Source organism: Apus apus, chromosome 2, assembly GCF_020740795.1.
Source record: "Apus apus isolate bApuApu2 chromosome 2, bApuApu2.pri.cur, whole genome shotgun sequence".
Taxonomy (NCBI): domain Eukaryota; kingdom Metazoa; phylum Chordata; class Aves; order Apodiformes; family Apodidae; genus Apus; species Apus apus.
In genome coordinates, this window is record NC_067283.1 from 122,795,035 (window position 1) to 122,814,107 (window position 19,073).

At 38.2% G+C, this 19,073-nt stretch overlaps 1 protein-coding gene across 6 annotated transcripts in view; it reads right to left on the reverse strand.

Moving 5' to 3' along the window:
• NCOA2 (nuclear receptor coactivator 2) overlaps nucleotides 1-19,073 on the reverse strand; it is a 190,143-nt gene that overhangs the window by 80,221 nt on the left and 90,849 nt on the right. The window contains exon 1 of one of the 6 annotated variants that reach the window (XM_051610143.1): nucleotides 8,782-8,869. The exons of 4 other annotated variants lie outside the window; for them this stretch is intronic. The gene's annotated coding sequence lies outside the window, so the exon portion shown is untranslated. Of the gene's footprint in view, nucleotides 1-1,920; nucleotides 1,970-8,781; nucleotides 8,870-19,073 lie in introns of those variants that run through there. One more of the 6 variants, XM_051610144.1, reaches the window with a different exon arrangement.

Sequence of the window (19,073 nt, forward strand, 5' to 3'; positions counted from 1 at the left end):
CAACATACATTCATTATTTTTTTTTTCCTGTGAAGTTCTCATGATTACAAGCTTTCAGTCTCAGTTTCAAAATTGCTGATGCACCCCTTACAGCATTAATTCTGGTAGGAGCCAGAGAAAAGTTGGAAGTCACGTGCAATGTCCGATTCTTCACATTTTTTCCTGCTTATGAACTCTTTTTTCACTGGCTCCATTTCTGAACCTGAATTAATATTGATACATACTGCAACCTTCAACCCTTCTGAAAAATACAATACTTGCTAGCTATTTTCCCAGGCCTCAAAAGGAAACTGCTGTCAGAGGCAGGATAAGATGCCAGAGCAGAGACTGAAGCCACTGGAGCCTAAGGCAAATCATTTATTGGTGAGCCACAGCAGTTCAGGAGAAAGGGTTGCTCTGACTCCCAGTACTTTTCGTTGTAGCACCTGTCAGAATTCAAATCAGCTAACTGAGCCCTGTGCACTGCACTGTGCTTGCAAAAAGCTCAGCCTCCTCACATGTAAACCCTCTCCTGCACAGGTAGTTCAAACAAATCCAGAGAGACATAGGACAGGGTTTGGAAAAGAAAAAAACCACAAGCAACACTGGAAGTGAAAAATCAATGGAAATAAAAGGGGGAGAAAAAAAGAAGACTGTATTGTCTGATAAAATTAAAGATCCACCACTAAAAAAAGTCTGACAGAAAGTTAAGGATATATTAAACCACATGTTCTACAACCAACTACTATACCCATCCTTCATCACTGAACACCTGGAATTCAGATATATCCCAAATGAAATAATGCCAGTCTGCCAAAATAAGCAAGATGTCCAATTCCTCATTTATTAATGCAAACCTCATACTAAAAATACTAATTAACTTTTTCAAGGGCATGCTTTTTCTTTTTTTCCTGAAACAGCAAGCAGCACTACCATTTTCACTATCAATGAAACTGCCTAAAATCTGTCACAACAGTACCCCAGTACAAAGTGAAAACAGAAAACACATTTCTATGAGGAAGTGAGCAGCAAAACTATAGTCACCTTTAAATTATTTTTACTAAAATCTGATGTGCACCTGTGGCTTTTTCTATCTGAAAAGAACACTTGTTACTTAGAAGATACGATTTCATTTGAAGAAGGGCCTGTAAGAGGTAAATTAAAGCAAGATCCATGGTAATATTTACTAAATTTTACTTTATTCTTGAACTCCACAAACTAGAACTAAGAAAAGGAATATAATTTACTAGCAAGTGGCATTAAATCCGCGTATAAAAACACAGAAAACCGGCTCCAACACCTACTACTCACATTTTTGCTCACTCTACAAAAAGCCATAACAGACTATAAACAAATGCTTAAGCCAAAGGCTCCTTCCTCAACAATATCTTTTCCCTTACTTCTGTATAATGGCTTTAGAGTAGTGTATTAGACAGTATAAGACACGTTCCATTTGCAGCCTGAAAGCCAATAATGCTCATTAATTTTTTAGCTGAAAAACACTTCAAGATGCCACTGGGAAGACGATCTAATAAACTCATGAGGCTGCAAGTGGGTGGCAGCAGCTCTTTAACATGTGCTGTAACAATCAAATAAATGGCTAACATTAATGTTCAGTGTTACAGGCTGGTATTTAATAGGACTTTCTTTAAAACCCAAATAGATCTTGAAGGAGAAGGAGTTTTTCCTCGACATTAAAAGCCACAGGTTTGAGAAACCCTGGTTCTGCTTGAGACTTTGCAAAAACTCAGCACTGTAAGATGGTTCCTACCTTCTGTATTCCCATAGGCTAAGGCTCTTAAAAGAGCCACTCACTCTGCTGCTTACGGATTAGACTATGTCAGCCCGCCCTAGTATGCTCAGGAATAGCAAGACTAGGTTTTAGTAAGACAACAGAAAAAAATATCAGAGGAAGAAAATACCATTTTTTATGTAACATACAAGAGTTTTGCTCCATTTCCACTTTTAAGAAGGAAAAGGTCCGTTTTCTCCAAAACGTTGAAAAGGACACAGGTGGTACTACTGAAAAAAAAACATTCAAGACTGTATCGTAATTGCAGGTCTCTCTTGTTATCTGGAATTGTTTCTGATTCTTAATACTCAACAACACAAGAAATGCTGCTTAATACCACTAAAGCTCCCCTTAAAATACCAGATTAAAAAACAAAATACAATGCCAGAACATTATTTGTATATATGCCACTCACTCTTACATCCCTTTGTGGCAGCCAAGTTACCAAAAATAAATAAATAAATAAATAAATAAATATATAAATATTTTAAAATCCAACTTCTTACATGTTTATTTAAACTAGGATTTTTCTGATTTAGAAGCATACTATTTCAAATCTACAGTGATTTAATAAGACTTCATGACTGGCACAGCTTACAAATGAAGCAAATCAAACAACATAGAAAGATAATATTATAGAAAACTTCGTATTTAAATAGCTTTCATTTCCAGTTGATGGCACTTCTGGAACATTTAGTTAAGCGTATTTTAACTCCTACTGAATCTTCTCTGCCAATCTCAGTTTCAAAACTGTTATTTGCACACTTAAATTCCCACGCCAACCTTCCCCCTGAGAAACTACCAAAGAGCAAGGGGAAAACCAGACCAGAGAGAGGGGAAGACTGAAACAACCACTCTCACAAGCGTAAGGCCCTGTGGAAAAACTCATATCCAGGAACATTTTCTAATCTCATAAATATAACCAATACAATGTATACATTTTTATACATAGGAGGTTCAAGGTGAATATCCGAAAAATTTTTTTTTACTGTAAGAGTGACAGAGCACTGGAACAGGCTGCCCAGGGAGGTTGTGGAGTCTCCTTCACTGGAGACATTCAAAACCCACCTGGATGCGTTCCTATGTGATGTACTCTAGGTGACCCTGCTCTGGCAGGGGGGGTTGGACTAGATGATCTTTCCAGGTCCCTTCCAACCCCTAGGATTCTATGATTCTATGATTCTATGATTTCTTACAGTTCAGTCTGAATGTCAAGATGCCTATCTTGGCAGCAAGAAAAGTATGACCAATGACAAGAGGCAAAGGCATTTATGCATCTCTCTGGCACGGGCATGCCTACATTAGGATCTAACTTCAGTTAACTACCTGTCAAATACCTGCCTGTTAGTCTGTTTACTTTAGATAAAACATATTCCATTAATAAAAATCTCATGAAACTGGGTTCTGTAAGGGTCAAAAGTAAAAAGAAGAGGGTGAGCCAGAGAGAACAGCATGGCGTTTTCACATCAGTTGTATACAATAGTACACAGAGTTATTGCACCTATCACAGGTGAATTTGAATTCCACCACTTTCCTAGCTCTAACCTGGTAATCAAAATCATGTTCCTTCAGTTCCTGAGTAGATGCTGTTACTGAAAACACTATCTTACTGAAATTTTTGCTGCAGGTTAGAAAGCCCAGCTCTATGTATCTTCTCCAGTGCCTAATCAAAAATTAAACTCAGTATTCTTATTTTCACTTAGATGCAGCACTAAGAGGGTTTGTTTTTCTCTTCTACCCAACCACCTATTATTAGGAAGCACGATGAAACCTCAGACACTTCTTTCAAATGCTAAACCCCAAGCACCAAATTCAAATTGATTTGCAGGAAGTGCACCTTAATATTATCTAAACACATTTCTATACATTTTGACATTGTTATTATGGTGAATGAGTAACCTACTCCCCACATACCTACCAGATACACTTACATATTCACACACTTCTAAAGTACTCAGATGCTACAATGAGCACACATTTAGTTTAACAGTGTGTAACAATCAACTATGAATTGAAGAATAATGAACTCAAGTTTCTTTATTCCAGAAGGTTGCAAGTTAACAACAGACCAAAGTCAAACATATCTATAATCAAGTTATATAAATGCTAGTGCTCAGCTCCACAAATAGCCATGGACATTGTAACGTTAACAGCTGGCTATGAGGTGAATTCCACTTCAAGTTGATGCCCTCTGTCAGTCAGGAACATGGCCAGTGCACATGGGAGGTTCAAAACCTGGTACCACTTCTTGAAATTAAATACCCAAGTCCTCTTCAGTATAGTGCCTGGTTTAACCAACCTCTCTGCCTTTGAAATATTTTTAGAGCATCTCCACCAGAAAATTTAGCATCCTACTCAGCCTAAGGGGGTTCACCTCAGCCCTGCTCCCAGATGGTACCCTGGCAACAAGGACATGGTCCCAGATACTATGGGAGAAACCAGATGGGGTTTGGCCCTTATTACTATCCCATTATTTATATGAATAAGTAGCTCCCCTCAGCAGGTTCTTCCTGCTTATACCAGTATCCATGTCAGTATCATCTATTTATACTGAAGCAGCAGCATGAGAGTTGGGAAGTAGTAAAAAAATTTTTTTTTCTTACTAAAATTTGAAGAACAAGCAAGTTAATACATTCTTTTTGAGAGAATACAGCAATATGCATAAAAGATCACACTTGCATCATCACCCAAGATGCGGAATTAGTTTTGTATCCTAATACAGATGTGTTAGATATGTGTTAAACTCTTGTCAAAGGCATTGAAAGTACTAACTACACACATTGTTACTAAGCACAAACATCAAAACTAATAGAATAAATTATGTCAGAGCCACACAGAAGCACCTTGCAAACACTTACGAAGTACTGTTAACTTGACAAAAGTTACAGTGTCCACAGCAACCTGAACACCCTAATCAGATACTGTTTTAATGCATCCATGAGTTTACAAACTGAACTGGGAACAGGAATAGCAATTACTAATGCCTTCAAATTTAATGTCTGTGTCAGTCTTCATTTATACTCTTCTATTTGCTTAGGTAAAACACAACCAGCAATACAAAAGAGGCAAGTCTAACTGTAATTTTTAAGCATCTAAAATGAAAACTCACACAAATCTAGTTGCTTTAGTTAGTCAATTGCTAAGGAATAAAAACTTGTGGACACAAGCCTGTATCTATATGTATATATGTGTATACACACACATACATAAATAAAAACTATGAACAAATAACACATATACAGGGATAGCTGTATGAGTCAAATGAAAGAGACATTTAGTTAGTGACTAGTCTGCCATGGAAGCTAATGGCCGATGCCTCAGGAAAAAGTACAAATGACCCTTCCCCTGATACCTCCTCTCTGCCTCTGACAACCCGTGGTTCTAGTTTAGCTGTAGTGTAGCTGTCCTTCCTCCTTCCCCCTCCAAACCAATCTTCAGTTGTGCACAGTTCCTTCTAAACTCCATATATTCCTTTGACCTCAGCAACACTTAAAGGCAGCACTATATACACTTTGCCACAACTCCCTTAACAGCTGAAATGACATTCTGGAACAAACTGTAGAGTTCTAAGGGGATTTTATGACTCAACTGGATAAATCAAAATTTTATCACTGACTTCACAGAAGCTTGGATTTTTCTCCTAGTCTACTAGACAAACATGTCAAACTGTTATTTGTCTCTTTTGTAGGTCATAAATCACTCCATGGGCCTGACACAACTATGCTTGTATCTGGCAGCCCAAGGAAAACAAGGTTACTCTACTATTAAAGCTGAATATTCATTATCAGCCATTTTATTTTCTTTGTGAAAATAAACTGGAATTAATTTGTGTTAATAATGAAACCACTCATAGTAAGAAAGAATTGCAAGTGCTAAGAAAGAATTAGCATATATTATAAGTACTTTTAATTTTGGAATATAGTGAAATACAATTAATAAAGATGGGAAGAAACACCCACTACATTTATAAAGGGAGTTGACCTGAAGCCTGCAATACATTTCTCTGAAGTGAAAAAGGACACACATTTAAAAGTAGTTGGACTGACCACCTGGAAAAACTTCAGGTTAGATAGTTGCTCAATCACAACAGCCTATACTGTAAGGAATGGAAAATCAGAGCACAGCCATATCCTGATTAAGTTTGTCTGGGGACAGCGTGCATAGGAGAAAATGAAATGGGAAGAGCAATGAAGAGATTCAGGTACAACACACACTGCAAATTAAGTTCATTCATCAGAAACTTCTTAGTTAGTTTCTTCATTTAGGACCTTCATCAAATTCCTGCTGTCTTCATTACGCTCTCCATCCTCTCATCCCACCCAGCCTTTCACAATCTCTCAATGTACAACTCCAGCTACCAGAGAAACCACCCACCAGGTTGGCCACAGACCCTCAGCTACAAAGTGCAGCCCATTTCTGAAAGACACAGGCTTTCAAATCCTAGCCCCCACCTCCAGAGACTAAAGCTTTACCAGCTAATAAACAGTTTTAGTTCAATTCAGGCATGTTTCTAGGCCTTCCACATTTGAACGTAAGCCAGTAAGAAAAGCTAACAAGGACTGCAGACAGTAAGATGACCCCATCAGGACTTCCTTGCAGGTATGATGATTATCAACTGACAGTCTCCTCCTTCACTCAGCTCAGACAGCTTGGATTGTGGGCCCAGTCCTCAGTCCGTAACTCAGCTTACTTATTACAATTATGGGGTTATTCTATAGTAGTGGACCAACAAACTTATTCCATTTATTAATTAAACAGATTCTGAGAATAAGGTTGTTTTCACACCTTTCCTCATTTTTTCCCTAAGTAAGTAAATAAAGCAAAATCTAACCAGCCAGTTGACTTATTAATGACATTTGTTATTAAATATTGTGCTAAGAACTCTGGAGTGAAATGAAATATTTCAAAGTACTTCTCTATCTCAGACTTTCCAAGAAGGGTTTTTTTCTTACAACATGGCATATTTTGCAATGCAGTCAAGTCTTCCCTTCTTCCTTGCACAAGAAATTTACTTTACACAGATGACAAGAAAAAAAAAAAAAAAAGGGGGTGGGTGTGTGGGGGAAGGAAAAAACAAAGAGAGCAACACCTTTTGAAGATTACCAGTGTAACCTTGTTGACTACACTAGCATAGAGAACTTTGAAGAGTGGGCAAATAAAATTACTTTGATCAAAGGTAGTGCTTGAAGTTTTTTATATGTGTTGTATACCATATTTCTATAAGAAATTGCTTATGAAAGAAAGCACCCCAGCTTGAGATCTGAGAGAACATAGAGCCACCTGAAGAGCACAGTCCACACAAAAGGTTGACTTTGTTCAAATTTTTCCCCTTAGTACATTCCAAAAGGCATCAGGCAAATGAAAATGACAGTACAAGCAGTAGAAATCTATTTTTTTGCAAAACACAGGTGCCAACATTTCAGTAAATACTACTCTGTCCCCAATATCTTGTTAGATCTTCCGTAATAAAGTAAAGGAAGAAAACACAAGAAGCAGAGAGGAAGTCTCATTGTTCTTGTGGCTTCAACATTTGGTGCTGCAAATGCAACGGGCTCTCAAGCCTCTACTCAATGGCACCACCTGCCCCAGGCCTCAGTATCAAAATGTAGGTATACAGCAATTAAAATAATCAAACCAAGACAAAAGGGAACAAGCAAATAAAAATAGCGCTGAATTGTTTACTCTTCTGGCTCTGCCCTCGCAGTATGAAATACAGTCTCTTCAAACACACACTACATTAATTTGAAAAACAATAATATTTTTCTTCCCCACTCCTATCTCAAAGTCGCATGAGTTTTTCAAAGTCCCAAATAAAATAAACTAGGGCATTTCCTGTATGTATGTTAATTATTAAACATATTCTAAGCATGACAGTCACCACCGCTAGTCCAATATGAATCCAGGAAAACACTTTTAGCAAACTGCCAGTGCACTGCAGCAATGACCAGTTATATGCATCTTCTCAATCCTGCCCTTAACTTTGGAGGCTTCTAGAGAAGTTACAATCAGCACTCTTACACAAATCCAAACACTTAATTTTGGCTTTTTTTTGTGGCCCAGGATTAGCATTATTGCTGTGAGGTAAAGTGCAGTGTTGGGATTAATATTGTATATGACAGGAAAATAAAAGCCAACAAGCCTGCAAATAACTTCCTGGGCAGGGAGACAGCATACTATCTTCACTTACTACAAGTAACAATCTATAACCTTTTTCAGGGTATATTATAGTTTAATTAATCTGCAATACTAAGTCTTGCCCTCCCAAGGTTAAAAGAAAGGTAAATACTGCCAAGATATTTAATGACATCAGCATGCATAACCATGAGATAAATACGAGGTCTGAAGATTAACTGAATGTCATTCTGTTCACAGGATCACATACTTGTAAAAAATCTGCTAAGATTAGAGAATAAAGAAACTTGTATAACACCGACAAATGTTTCAGTGTGTTTTGTCTACTTAAGCTCTTGGTCAGAAAGAGAAAGCTTTACAGCAAAAAACTCACTCTGACTTAGGCTGTACTTTTTCATGTGCACAGAAATTACTGAATACTGAATAGTAATTACTGCAATGAAAAAGACACTCTCAGGCTCCACCTCCTCTTGACAGTGGGAAAATATGGATGGGCTTGTGTATTAACCTGGATACCAGAAAACTTGCTTACAAAAATATTTCCTGTGCACTAAGATATATTTAGCCTCATAAACCCATAAAACTGTCGCAGGCAACCACAAGTTCACCTGTAGCCATTAAAAAGGGGGGAAACTACAGAAACTGGAGAATCAAATTGATGTAATTTCTTTGTATTTGTTATTTAGAAACGTTATCTTTAAACTGCCTTGTTTAAAAAGAAATTAGCTCTTCCTCCTCCCACTCTCCCAAATCAACACCTCCCTCGCTTCCCTGCCCCCCAACCCCAACATCCAGACACCTAGGATGCACACACGGGAGCACACATACGTGGAAAAAGAGAGTGCTAACAATGAAGTCACAGCACTTCAGAAACACACCTTGTCGTCTTCCAGCCTTTGCAGTTGAAGGCAGATCTCTCTAGTTTTTCTGCGTCTTCAGACCGAGATGTAGATAAATTCCCCATCCATCATACTAGCTTTTTATTTTAAAAAGGAGGCAAAAATAAAAAAAAGGCAAAAATAATAATAATGCTAAAAAAGAGACAATTACCAGTGAATTTACAGCCTTAAAAAATCAGCTCTCCATTATCCCAAACCAGTGTTACGTCTTGATGTAAACCAAAGCACATGCTGAGCGAGGACGTGCGCACACAGCAGCTTATCATCTCTGTCATCTGCTTCTAATGACAGCTGACAAACTGGCCACGCTAATCCTTCCCTAACTGCTGATCAGAGATCCCCCTTTGACAATCCAGCATGGTGGAGTACTCGAAAATTCCTCCTGCTTCTGTTCTGTTGCTGCTCTAAAAAGCAGTTTCCTTTTCATTGAGATAATAGCCTTTTCTGCAGTCACGTGGCACCCGGGCTACATTAGCAGAGCTTGATGATAATAGACAAGAGTAACTCCCCTCCCTCCCTTCTGCTGATTTTAAGGGTACGAATCCAAAAGAAACCTAAACCTGGCACACTTAAAATCATTTTGCATCTTGCTGTACCGAAAAGCAAATTGTGCTGTGGGTGAAGCAGAGCAATACGTGCACTCTCTTTACTTCTTGCACCAAAACCAATTAACAAATATATTTTCAGACAGTGCCTTCACTGGGGCACACACACCAGTCATAAATATGTCATATGAGACTAAAGTGAATATTAAGCATGCTTAATGCTGAATATCTGGCATGCCAGAATTACTCTTTTCCCGCTAGAGTACTTTAATTTTTTTGCCTGTAATTTTAGTTCTGCTGCAATACTCTTCTCTCATCAACATCCTATGGTTCAACTCCTCCCAGCAGCCAACTTGCCTGCAAATACAAGAAAGCACAAATAACAAATGATTTGCACTACAACCTCCAGTGAGTGCTTCCTTTTTTCTTTTTAAAGTAACATCCTTTATCTCACTTTAACTCTGTCCCCTGACAAACATCTTAAGCATTTTTAAAATCCACTGCCTACTGGGGAAACCTATCTATGCTTCATCTTCAGAGTTCCCACCCCTCCCAAGTGCCAAGCCCCAGGCAGGTTTGCACCTCACTGTTCAGAAGGTTTCCTACTTGTAAAAGGTAAAGTATACACACAAACATACTACTCTGTGCTACCTTCACTGAAATATTTCACAGATTGGAAGCAGAACAAACCCTTCCTTTTCTGTGCTGGCACACCCTTTCCCTGTTAACCTTGGCATGCAGCATAAAGATAGCCAATTTACTCCCCCCTGCTCTGCCCACCTCTGACAGGGCTGGGCAGTGCAGGAGGGCAGGGACCAGCAGAGCCTTTGACCTGACACTTCAGTGTTGGGGTTTGCAGGCTGTTTAAAAAAGCTGTGGATGAAGCATTTTAAAGTAATTTTCAAATCCGCAAAACAACTTTTGCAACTTTGTTCCTATCCTTTTTCAATCTTAACTGGGAAACACACTTAACTCCTTTTCTCCTACTTCCATCATTTCCCATCACACCAGATGATTCTCCTTAAAGATAACATTGCTCATACACTTATGATTTCCCCAGAAACTGAAAAGGATAGAGTCTATGGCTGTACTTACAGGAAAATAAAGTGGAAACTGTGAGGAACTAGTGGCTACCCTCATACACACCATCTTTGCCAATAGTGCCCTGTCACCTTTTCCATTTACTCTTTCTCCTAGGGACAGCTTTACTCACAAAAGTGGCCTTACCCAGCCAGGGCTCTGAGGGAACCCTGCTCGAATTCAAAAACATTCAAATGTTTTTTCTACTCTTCCATTCTCCATGCTTTAGAGATTACCTATGAGAATGAACCTAACTCCAGGAGGAAATAATCTGGTTCCAAGAAGAGACTGCATATTACACTGCATTCAGCAGAAAAGCCCATAAACATATACACTGAGTATTTTTTTTTTTGCCAGCTCTTTCTAATTACATCTTTCCATCTCAAAGCACTATACTACATAGGGTAAGTAAAATTAACGTTATTCAGCACTACATATAACTTTAAATCCAGTAGAACAAGAACTGTTTCACAATCTTTACCTTCTTTTACTAAAACAAATTGTCACTTGCATTTTCCATATTCATTCCTTAGCCCAACGAAGGGGTATCAAGCAAACTGGTTGAATTGGATAAAGTATGAAGTTCACAGAGAATATCTCTGGTATTCAAGATGATATATTAATAGTCAAGAACCAGAAGGAGAATAAGCTTTCACAAGAACACACACACAAGACTTCACAAGTGAGGTACAAATCTGAGGAAAACATAAAAAGTGGGAGCACACCAGTCAGATATCATAGCTAGAACTGTACTGCTGATATTTACAGGAATCCTAAGATGTGACATTCAAAGACAATACAATATGGTGAGCACAAATTCAATAATTACAGTATTAGGGAAAAAATGATGTGTAAATAAAAAGGAGGTAAGAGAAAAGCATCATTCTGGTAATAAAATATAAACTGAATAACCGAAAGGAGTGAAAGTATACAGATGTTGTTAAGATTGTTTTGTGAAGAAAAAAAGTATAGATAAAGTGAATGCAGAAGAGGGAACATACCATAGCAGTGAACAGACTAATTCTGGACTAAAAGGGAAAGAAGAAATAAGTAAAAAAAGCCAAACAACTTTAAGAATATACTGGTCTGAATATGAATAAGGAAACATTCAACTGCAAAGGAGGAAAGGCTCATTGGTTTTATCGGGCAGAGAATATATGCTTTCAATGGAAACAACAGAACTGTTTTTCATTAATACCGCATTTTGTTTGTCCACCCATGGGTGGCTTTGCAGCAGACGCATGGAAGCTGTACCTTCACTGAAATATTTACAATTTATGTTTTAACATGATTACATAATTGAAGTTGGTAAACAGAAAAAAAAAATCTTTGTATGTATTTTATACTTTTTTTTGAGTTTGTCTTTTCTTTTTCTTCCTTTATGTTCTCTTAAGAAAGAGTGACTTGAAGACGAGAACATACCATGACACAATCTGGCATTGTTTGCCCTTCTTTTAACATGCCCACACCTGAGGCCAGGACTGGTAAAGCAATCCCAAAACACCTTTTCCGTCTTCTCAGTCCTTACTCTCACCCTCTATGCCATATCCAAGAGAATCCAACTCAACTGTCATAACCCCTTCAGTCTTCTAAAATTTGAAACACCTGAAGGGGTACCCTAATTGCCAGCTATAGTGATGGCCCTTTCTTACACTGCAGAATAGTAAGACACTTCAAAATGTATCAGAAGGTTTACAAAGGTGACTCTCTAGGCCTTACTGAAGGCAAGAGGCTGCTTACTTCTAGGAAAACTGATGTGGCAGCATTAAGTACTGCTTGTGAGAAAGACTGGAGGGCCAAAGCCCTCCACCAGTACAGAAAACAACAAGCAGAAACAACTAGGATTCACTTTCAAGAAGCACAGTAACTGTACCACAGCTCACATCAGGAACAAAGACAGTGCAATGATGTTTCATGTGTTACATTTCAGTAACTGTAGAAGCACGCATACAGCTTTCACATATTAGGTCAATTTTTAACATTCCTCTATCTGAACACTAACAAAAACATTAGGTTTTTTAACTGAAAATTGGAAACCTGCTGACTTAGTCAATGATATTAACATTTTACCAATTCAGGAACTCTTAATCTGCCACTACTTGAAAATTAAGTACTTTTTCTGAGGAAAAATAAATAGGATGCTGTAAATAAATCTGACCTTTGTGTTCTTCTTGAGGGATACAAGAATTGTATCAAATGTACTTCTTCAACTGGAATTTGGAGCACTTGGCATTTCTCAGTCTCTGTATTAGCAGTACATACACCTAGTGCTAAGTACCTTGAAACTTGTCTCTATACAAGGGCAATGAAAAAACTCACCCTCCTCTCGCAGTCTTTCAGATATTACTGTTGACTTCTCTTCATAGTATGAAAATGTTCATGCTGCCTGAACACATCTTACCAAGGCTCTCATAACTTCTTAAATGTGCACCCAGCCACCCACTCAAGAATATTCTGTGTGCAAGATTCTGCGATATCTAACTGCAAAATTCAGTACTGTGGTGTGTGCTATATATAGCAATTAAGTTCTGTGTGGGCATGTCCATTGACAATAGGGTGGCGTGCTTTTTTTATATGCCTTTTTTTTTTGCCTTTTTTTTCTTTTTTTAAATACCAGTTTGATGACTTGTATTTACCTAGATATTTTGAGTAATGGTTGGGATTTTTTTTTTTTTCCAAAATCTGTATTTCTTCACTCCCTTACCTTTAAAAAGGAGGGAGGAGAGGGAGAGGCTCCTTTCAGAGTGATCTGGAAATACGCAGTTCCTGGCTCATCTCTTTTTCCTCCTGTCAACTGAAAAAGGGTCATATTCTCTCCTTGGCAATCTCTGCCTCAGGGTGCTTGCTGGTGTTCCCTACAGGTTGTACTCAGCAAGGTGCTCTCTGGTGGAGATGGGCGTCAAGCCACAGAGAGACAAGTTCAAGACAGCGGGTTGCTTCCATTCGTGCGGACAGCACACGAGAGAAACTCGTAACAGGAAGTTGAGAAAACAGAGAAAACCAGAACTAAAATGGAAATGTTACAGCATAGGAATAAATGTTTTATATGTTACATATCTAGTGCTACCATTGTTGAGTCCAGGATTACTAATTTTTTAAAGAAATTACTTTTTGCTCTACAGAATGTGTCTTTAAATGAAAATACTTTTTAAATCAGCCTAAACTCTTTATTTCACCTCATCCCAGAAGAGGAGTACTTATATGGGAAAAGACTTCTGATAATAAAAGATTCCTGAAATCTGTGGACCAACAGCTGACAAGATTCAGTGGCTGAGATTTAAATCAGACAAAAATTTAACTTAAGACAAAAGTCAGAGTAGAAAATGTTTATTATTAATAGTGGAACAAAATCATACTAATTCATCAAAGGATAAGAAAGATTTTCTTTCATGTAATCTCAGCTGGAAATACACACATTTCTAACTGACATCATATGATTCGATCAAGGCAGAGGATTAAAAAAGAAATAATTCAGTGAAATTTTGTGGTCTCTGATAACCAGGCAGGGCAGCACAGTGTAATGCTCCACCTGGCCATAACAGCAATGCTGTGTGAACTCAGCACGATTTGATACATTGTCTTTGGTTCTCCTTGAAACATAAAGTTGCTGTTGTGTTTAATGCAAGTGGGACCTCTACCTCTAGTTCAGGATACAGCAAAATACTCTACCATACCTGGTGATGAATACATGGGTCTCTGCACCTAAATCTCTCTGCAAAGAGAAAGTTAACATTTCCCAGTAAGTCATAAAAATTTTGCATCTTGTCTATGTTCAGTAGTCATCTTCTAACTGCTAGTGGCTTGCAGACATGGCTGTGCATATGAAACACCAGTTTCCATGAGCAGCAAAGAGGAAACACACAGAGCCTCTATCTTGCCAACCCTGAAATTCCGGGCTTTCACATCCCTCCAAGAGACCTCACTACCAGTTATAACTAGCTTCACATGGGAGGAACTGGAACACAGAGACAGGTTGCTCTTAACACATTTGAAAATAAATAATACAGTAATTTAATTCTGCGTCATCCACTCTAGCCAAATCTTACAAACATGTCAAACAAACTTCACTAAGTCAGTGTAAACGTTGAAGGGTAAACAGGGAGAACAGTAAACACTGAGGAGTGACCTCCTGCCTTAACCATTAGGAATTTAGTGCACAGTAAAGCAGGGTCATGCCCCAACTTTTTATATTATTAAATGTCCTTAATATCAATGGATGATATGAGGTACAGAAGAGAAACTAAAGAAAAGTAGTTTTTAAATTAAGATTTTTAAAGAGTTTTGGTGATAATTTCTATCAGTATCAAGACAGAATAATGAGAAAACCTCTGTTTAACTAAGCCCAAGCATAAATACTCCTGAAAACAAAAAGGGCTGTCACTACTTCATGAGAAAATTAAGAGCCATAGACTGCAGCCTAACAAGTAAAACGAAGTGAAAGGAAAAGCAGCACCAGATGGAATGTATCTGATTTGCAATCAAATTTATCTGATTTATAATAAAATAATTAAATACTCTGATATGAAAAAAAAAAAAAAAATCAGCTTTAGGACAACTGGTCTGTGCTTCTTTTATAATGAGGTTGATAAGACCTCACTGAAGTCTTGATAAAATTCAAGAACTTCAAATTTTACTTGGTGACAGTAAAAGAAAAAAGCCAAACTTTTGCTGATATAACAGCAATCACTGAAGGTAGGGTATTAAGGAATATTTAAAACAATTGTGGTTTTATGTTCAACAGAAAATTGACTTGTTCACTTCTCATCTGACAAAGTGCAGGTTTGCTAATAGTGCCAGTAATAATAAATGGCAGCTCTAAAATATGGAAGACAATACTCACTTAATCTAAACAAATACAGAGCAAAACTTAGGTATGCAAGTAATTATTTGCAGTAGAAACAAGACATAACATTCTAAGAGAGACCTAATTCTGAGCAGAAATGCTACATAATCTCAAATAACCCCCAGTGCAGTTAGTATTGAATATTTAATTCTAAGAGAAGAAAGGAAACATGTCAGGACTTCAGTCTATTACTAACTCTTAAGATAAAAGTTCAACACACTGAATTCCAAAACAGAAATCTATTTTTCAACCTTAGTTTGTTCTAGGTTTTCCCTAAAATGAACTGTGTAGTAGGTCCGTAAGTATGACTGACGGGAAAGGCTCAGAAACAGCATACAGCTCAAACATTCCAGTCTGAAATACTTAACATCCAGCAAATCCTGTCCCATCCTGAGAACTCCTACACACACATATTGATGTTACACTGTACATTAACAATAAAAGTTAGGCATGAGCAATCTTTGAAAATAGATGGCAGACACATTACAACTGCTTCCAACTGCAGGGCTGGCAGATCTTCCCTCAATGCAAAATTCATGGCCTCAACCATGTTCACACATTCTCAGTTTTGCACAAAAGCACTCTCAAAAGTATTACCTTATTCTAATCTAGCAAACATATCAACAATATGGATGGTGCATTTCATTTTCTTTAAGACTGCACTTGAGTGTACAGTATTGAAACATAAGATGATACAAGGCTAGTTAAATGGGGAGAAAAGTCAAGTTTGGAAGAATACATGGCTATTTTATTGCTTTGCTTTTGGCAAAGAGACTCCCATCTTTATGTTTCAAACACATGGTTGTCGTGACTCTCTCATCTTGAAACTGAAGTATCTTACAGTTCACAGGACTATTTCTTAAAACCCTTAGCAAATCACCCTTAATATGAAACTTATGAGCTATTTAAATTTTTACAAATTGCCTGTCCCAGATTCTTAAGAACCCTCATTTTCTAAGATTCAAGTTAATAATGTAATAATAAATAACACTGTACAAGCCATTTACCATGAGTGAAGAGGGTATCCTGACAAGAGATCAGCTAAGTCCCTGAAATTGACTGTCCTTTCTCCTCTGCAATTTCTTTCCCCAAACTACAGAGAAAACAGGCAAGGCATGCAACACATCAAAACAAAAAGGCCTCACAGAGAACATTTTACTGGCAGTTTAACAGCAGTATGGCAAAAGAAGACAGAGATTATCTGTGAAATAATCTGGATGTAAGTTATACATGGCTTTCAAAAGTCAGAAATTCAACCACAAGCCAACAGACAACAAAAGGAACTGTGAGAGAACTGATGTGCTCTGTGTTTCTGAACTATGCCTCCACCCGAGAAGCTGGATGCCTCACAGGGCCACCTTCACCAGTACAGCCACTACTGTTGTCCAAGGGCAAGCTGGCCTGCCTTACTTGCCAAGCAACATTTCATCTCGGGGTTTTGTTCTATGACAGTTTGTATGAACTGATTTACAGATTACACTGTGATGCTAATTTTGGCTGATAAGGCCATGTAGGGTCCAGGACATTGGAAGGCTGATTTTCTCTCTGTTGTATATGATTGGAGTTGCTGTTTTGGGATGCTGTTGTTTTGGAACATCCACACAGACACTCTGGTAGCCACTCAGATTTGGAAATGGCTTCTAACTTAGCTCAGCAGAGCCAAGGTTCAGGGCCACTCAACTGTCCCAGACACAAGCCTAACAAGGGTGGATACAATATAATTCAAGTGAACTAAGGCCATTAATTAACACTAAAGGGAATCTTGCTCTCAAACTGGAGTGATTCTCTTGACAAGCATGTTTGACACTGCCTATGTTTGCTGATGTTACTATTCAAAGAAAATTAAGGTACTAGAGGTCACCCTTCGAGGAAAAAAAAAAACCAAACAACCCTTTTTTAAAATTTTACATGGGAGTGGGTACAATGCACAGTGATGACCATTCAGAAATTTAAGCCCTTCCAGGTCACTAGGCAAAGGTATCTAAAGTAAAATAAATTTCTAAAACCACAGAAAAAAGCAAATAATGAATGGCAATTCTATGTCCCTATTATAGATTCTGCCCCTCTACTCTGCTCTGGTCAGACCCCACCTGGAATACTGTGTACAGCTCTGGGGCTCTCAGCACAAGAAAGATACAGACCTGTTGGATAGGGCCCAGAGAAGGGCCACCAAGATGATCAAAGGCCTGGAGCACCTCTGCTATGAAGACAGGCTGAGAGAGTTGGGGCTGTTCAGCCTAGGGAAGAGAAGGCTCTGAGGAGACCTTATAGCAGCCTTCCAGTGCCTGAAGGGGCTACAGGAAAGCTGGGGAGGGGCTTTTCATCAGAGAAGATAAGTGATAGGACAAGGGGTAATGGTTTTAAACTGAGAGAGGGGAGAATTAGGTTAGATATTAGGAAGAAATTCTTCACTATAAGGGTGGTGAAGAACTGGAATGGCTTGCCCAGGGAGGTTGTTGATGCCCCATCCCTGGAGGTTTTTAAGGCCAGGTTGGATGAGGTTTTGTGCAACCTGATCTAGTGGTAGGGTTCCCTGCTCATGGCAGGGGGGTTGGAACTTGATGATCTTTAAGGTCCCTTCCAACCTTAATGATTATATAATTCTATGATTCTGTTAGCCACGAGAGATGCAATTTCTTAAATTACCTGCTGTCTGGAGCCTTCCGATTTAACATGATTCTGAATATGCTAGCTGTTCTTACTGTACATAGACACCTCCTAGTTGGTACTGAGGAGGAATATACGTGAGAACACTTTTTGGAGAGGAACAACAGAGGAAAGCCTCTATGGAAGTAATGACTGATGCTTTGGGATTTAAGTAACAGGGTCAATTTAAATGCCTTGATTTTAGAAAATGAGGCAATGTGAGATTACAGTTCCTGGCTGCAATGTTGTTCTCTACTGCAGAAGGATTTAAACAAAAAAAACCCACCTTATTTGGTGGCAGTTATTATTTTATAGATTTAAATATTCCATAATACAAGAGGAAAAAACAGCAAAGGTACTATTGAGTCGGGTATACCCTACATAACACTGACACGAACATTTGTATTTGCAATGGGCATTACTGAGAAGGGTAAGGAGAAATAAGAGGAAGTGATAAAGTATCCATTTAGGTTTTTGGTACTCAGAAAGCTTCTATGACACAAGATCCCTGCAATCTTTAATACATCACACTCACTTAACATCTATGCTATATGTAAACTTCTATAGATTAATTACCTTTATCAATATATAGCCTCAGCCACTCCGAGTCAGAGTAGGGGGCAGGTAAGAAAAATCAGACTAGCAAGGTCGTGAGACTCTACAGCTGTGAAGAGGGCTAGATGAAAGTATCAAATAAATACTAAGAACAAGCAAAATGATGCCTAAAGCATAATGGAAGAGAACCAAGATGGAAGGCAACATGAAGGGAAATACTTCTGAGCAGATGGCTCCTTTTAACCAGACAATTTATTATGGCCTAAAAGTACAGTCTTCCAAACCAACTGAATTAAGACATGCAGAAGTAATTTTTCTTTGAACAACTTTCTCAAAAATCTCCTACTTGGGCATTACACTGCTTTCCCTCTCCATCACAATTTTCTTTCTAGTAGTATCTCACCTATCTTTCTAACTGGACGTGACTTCAGCTGTAAAGCTGCACTTCATTCAACAGTGCAATAGAGAAGCAAAGTTATCCAGGAGTCAGTTATCCCCAGGGGAGTTCTAAAATCTGTGCAAGAATCCTCTTGCCTCTATTGTCAGTATTAGAAAGTCTGGGCCTATCCCAAATAGTTAAAGGCTCTTTTGAATTTATCTGG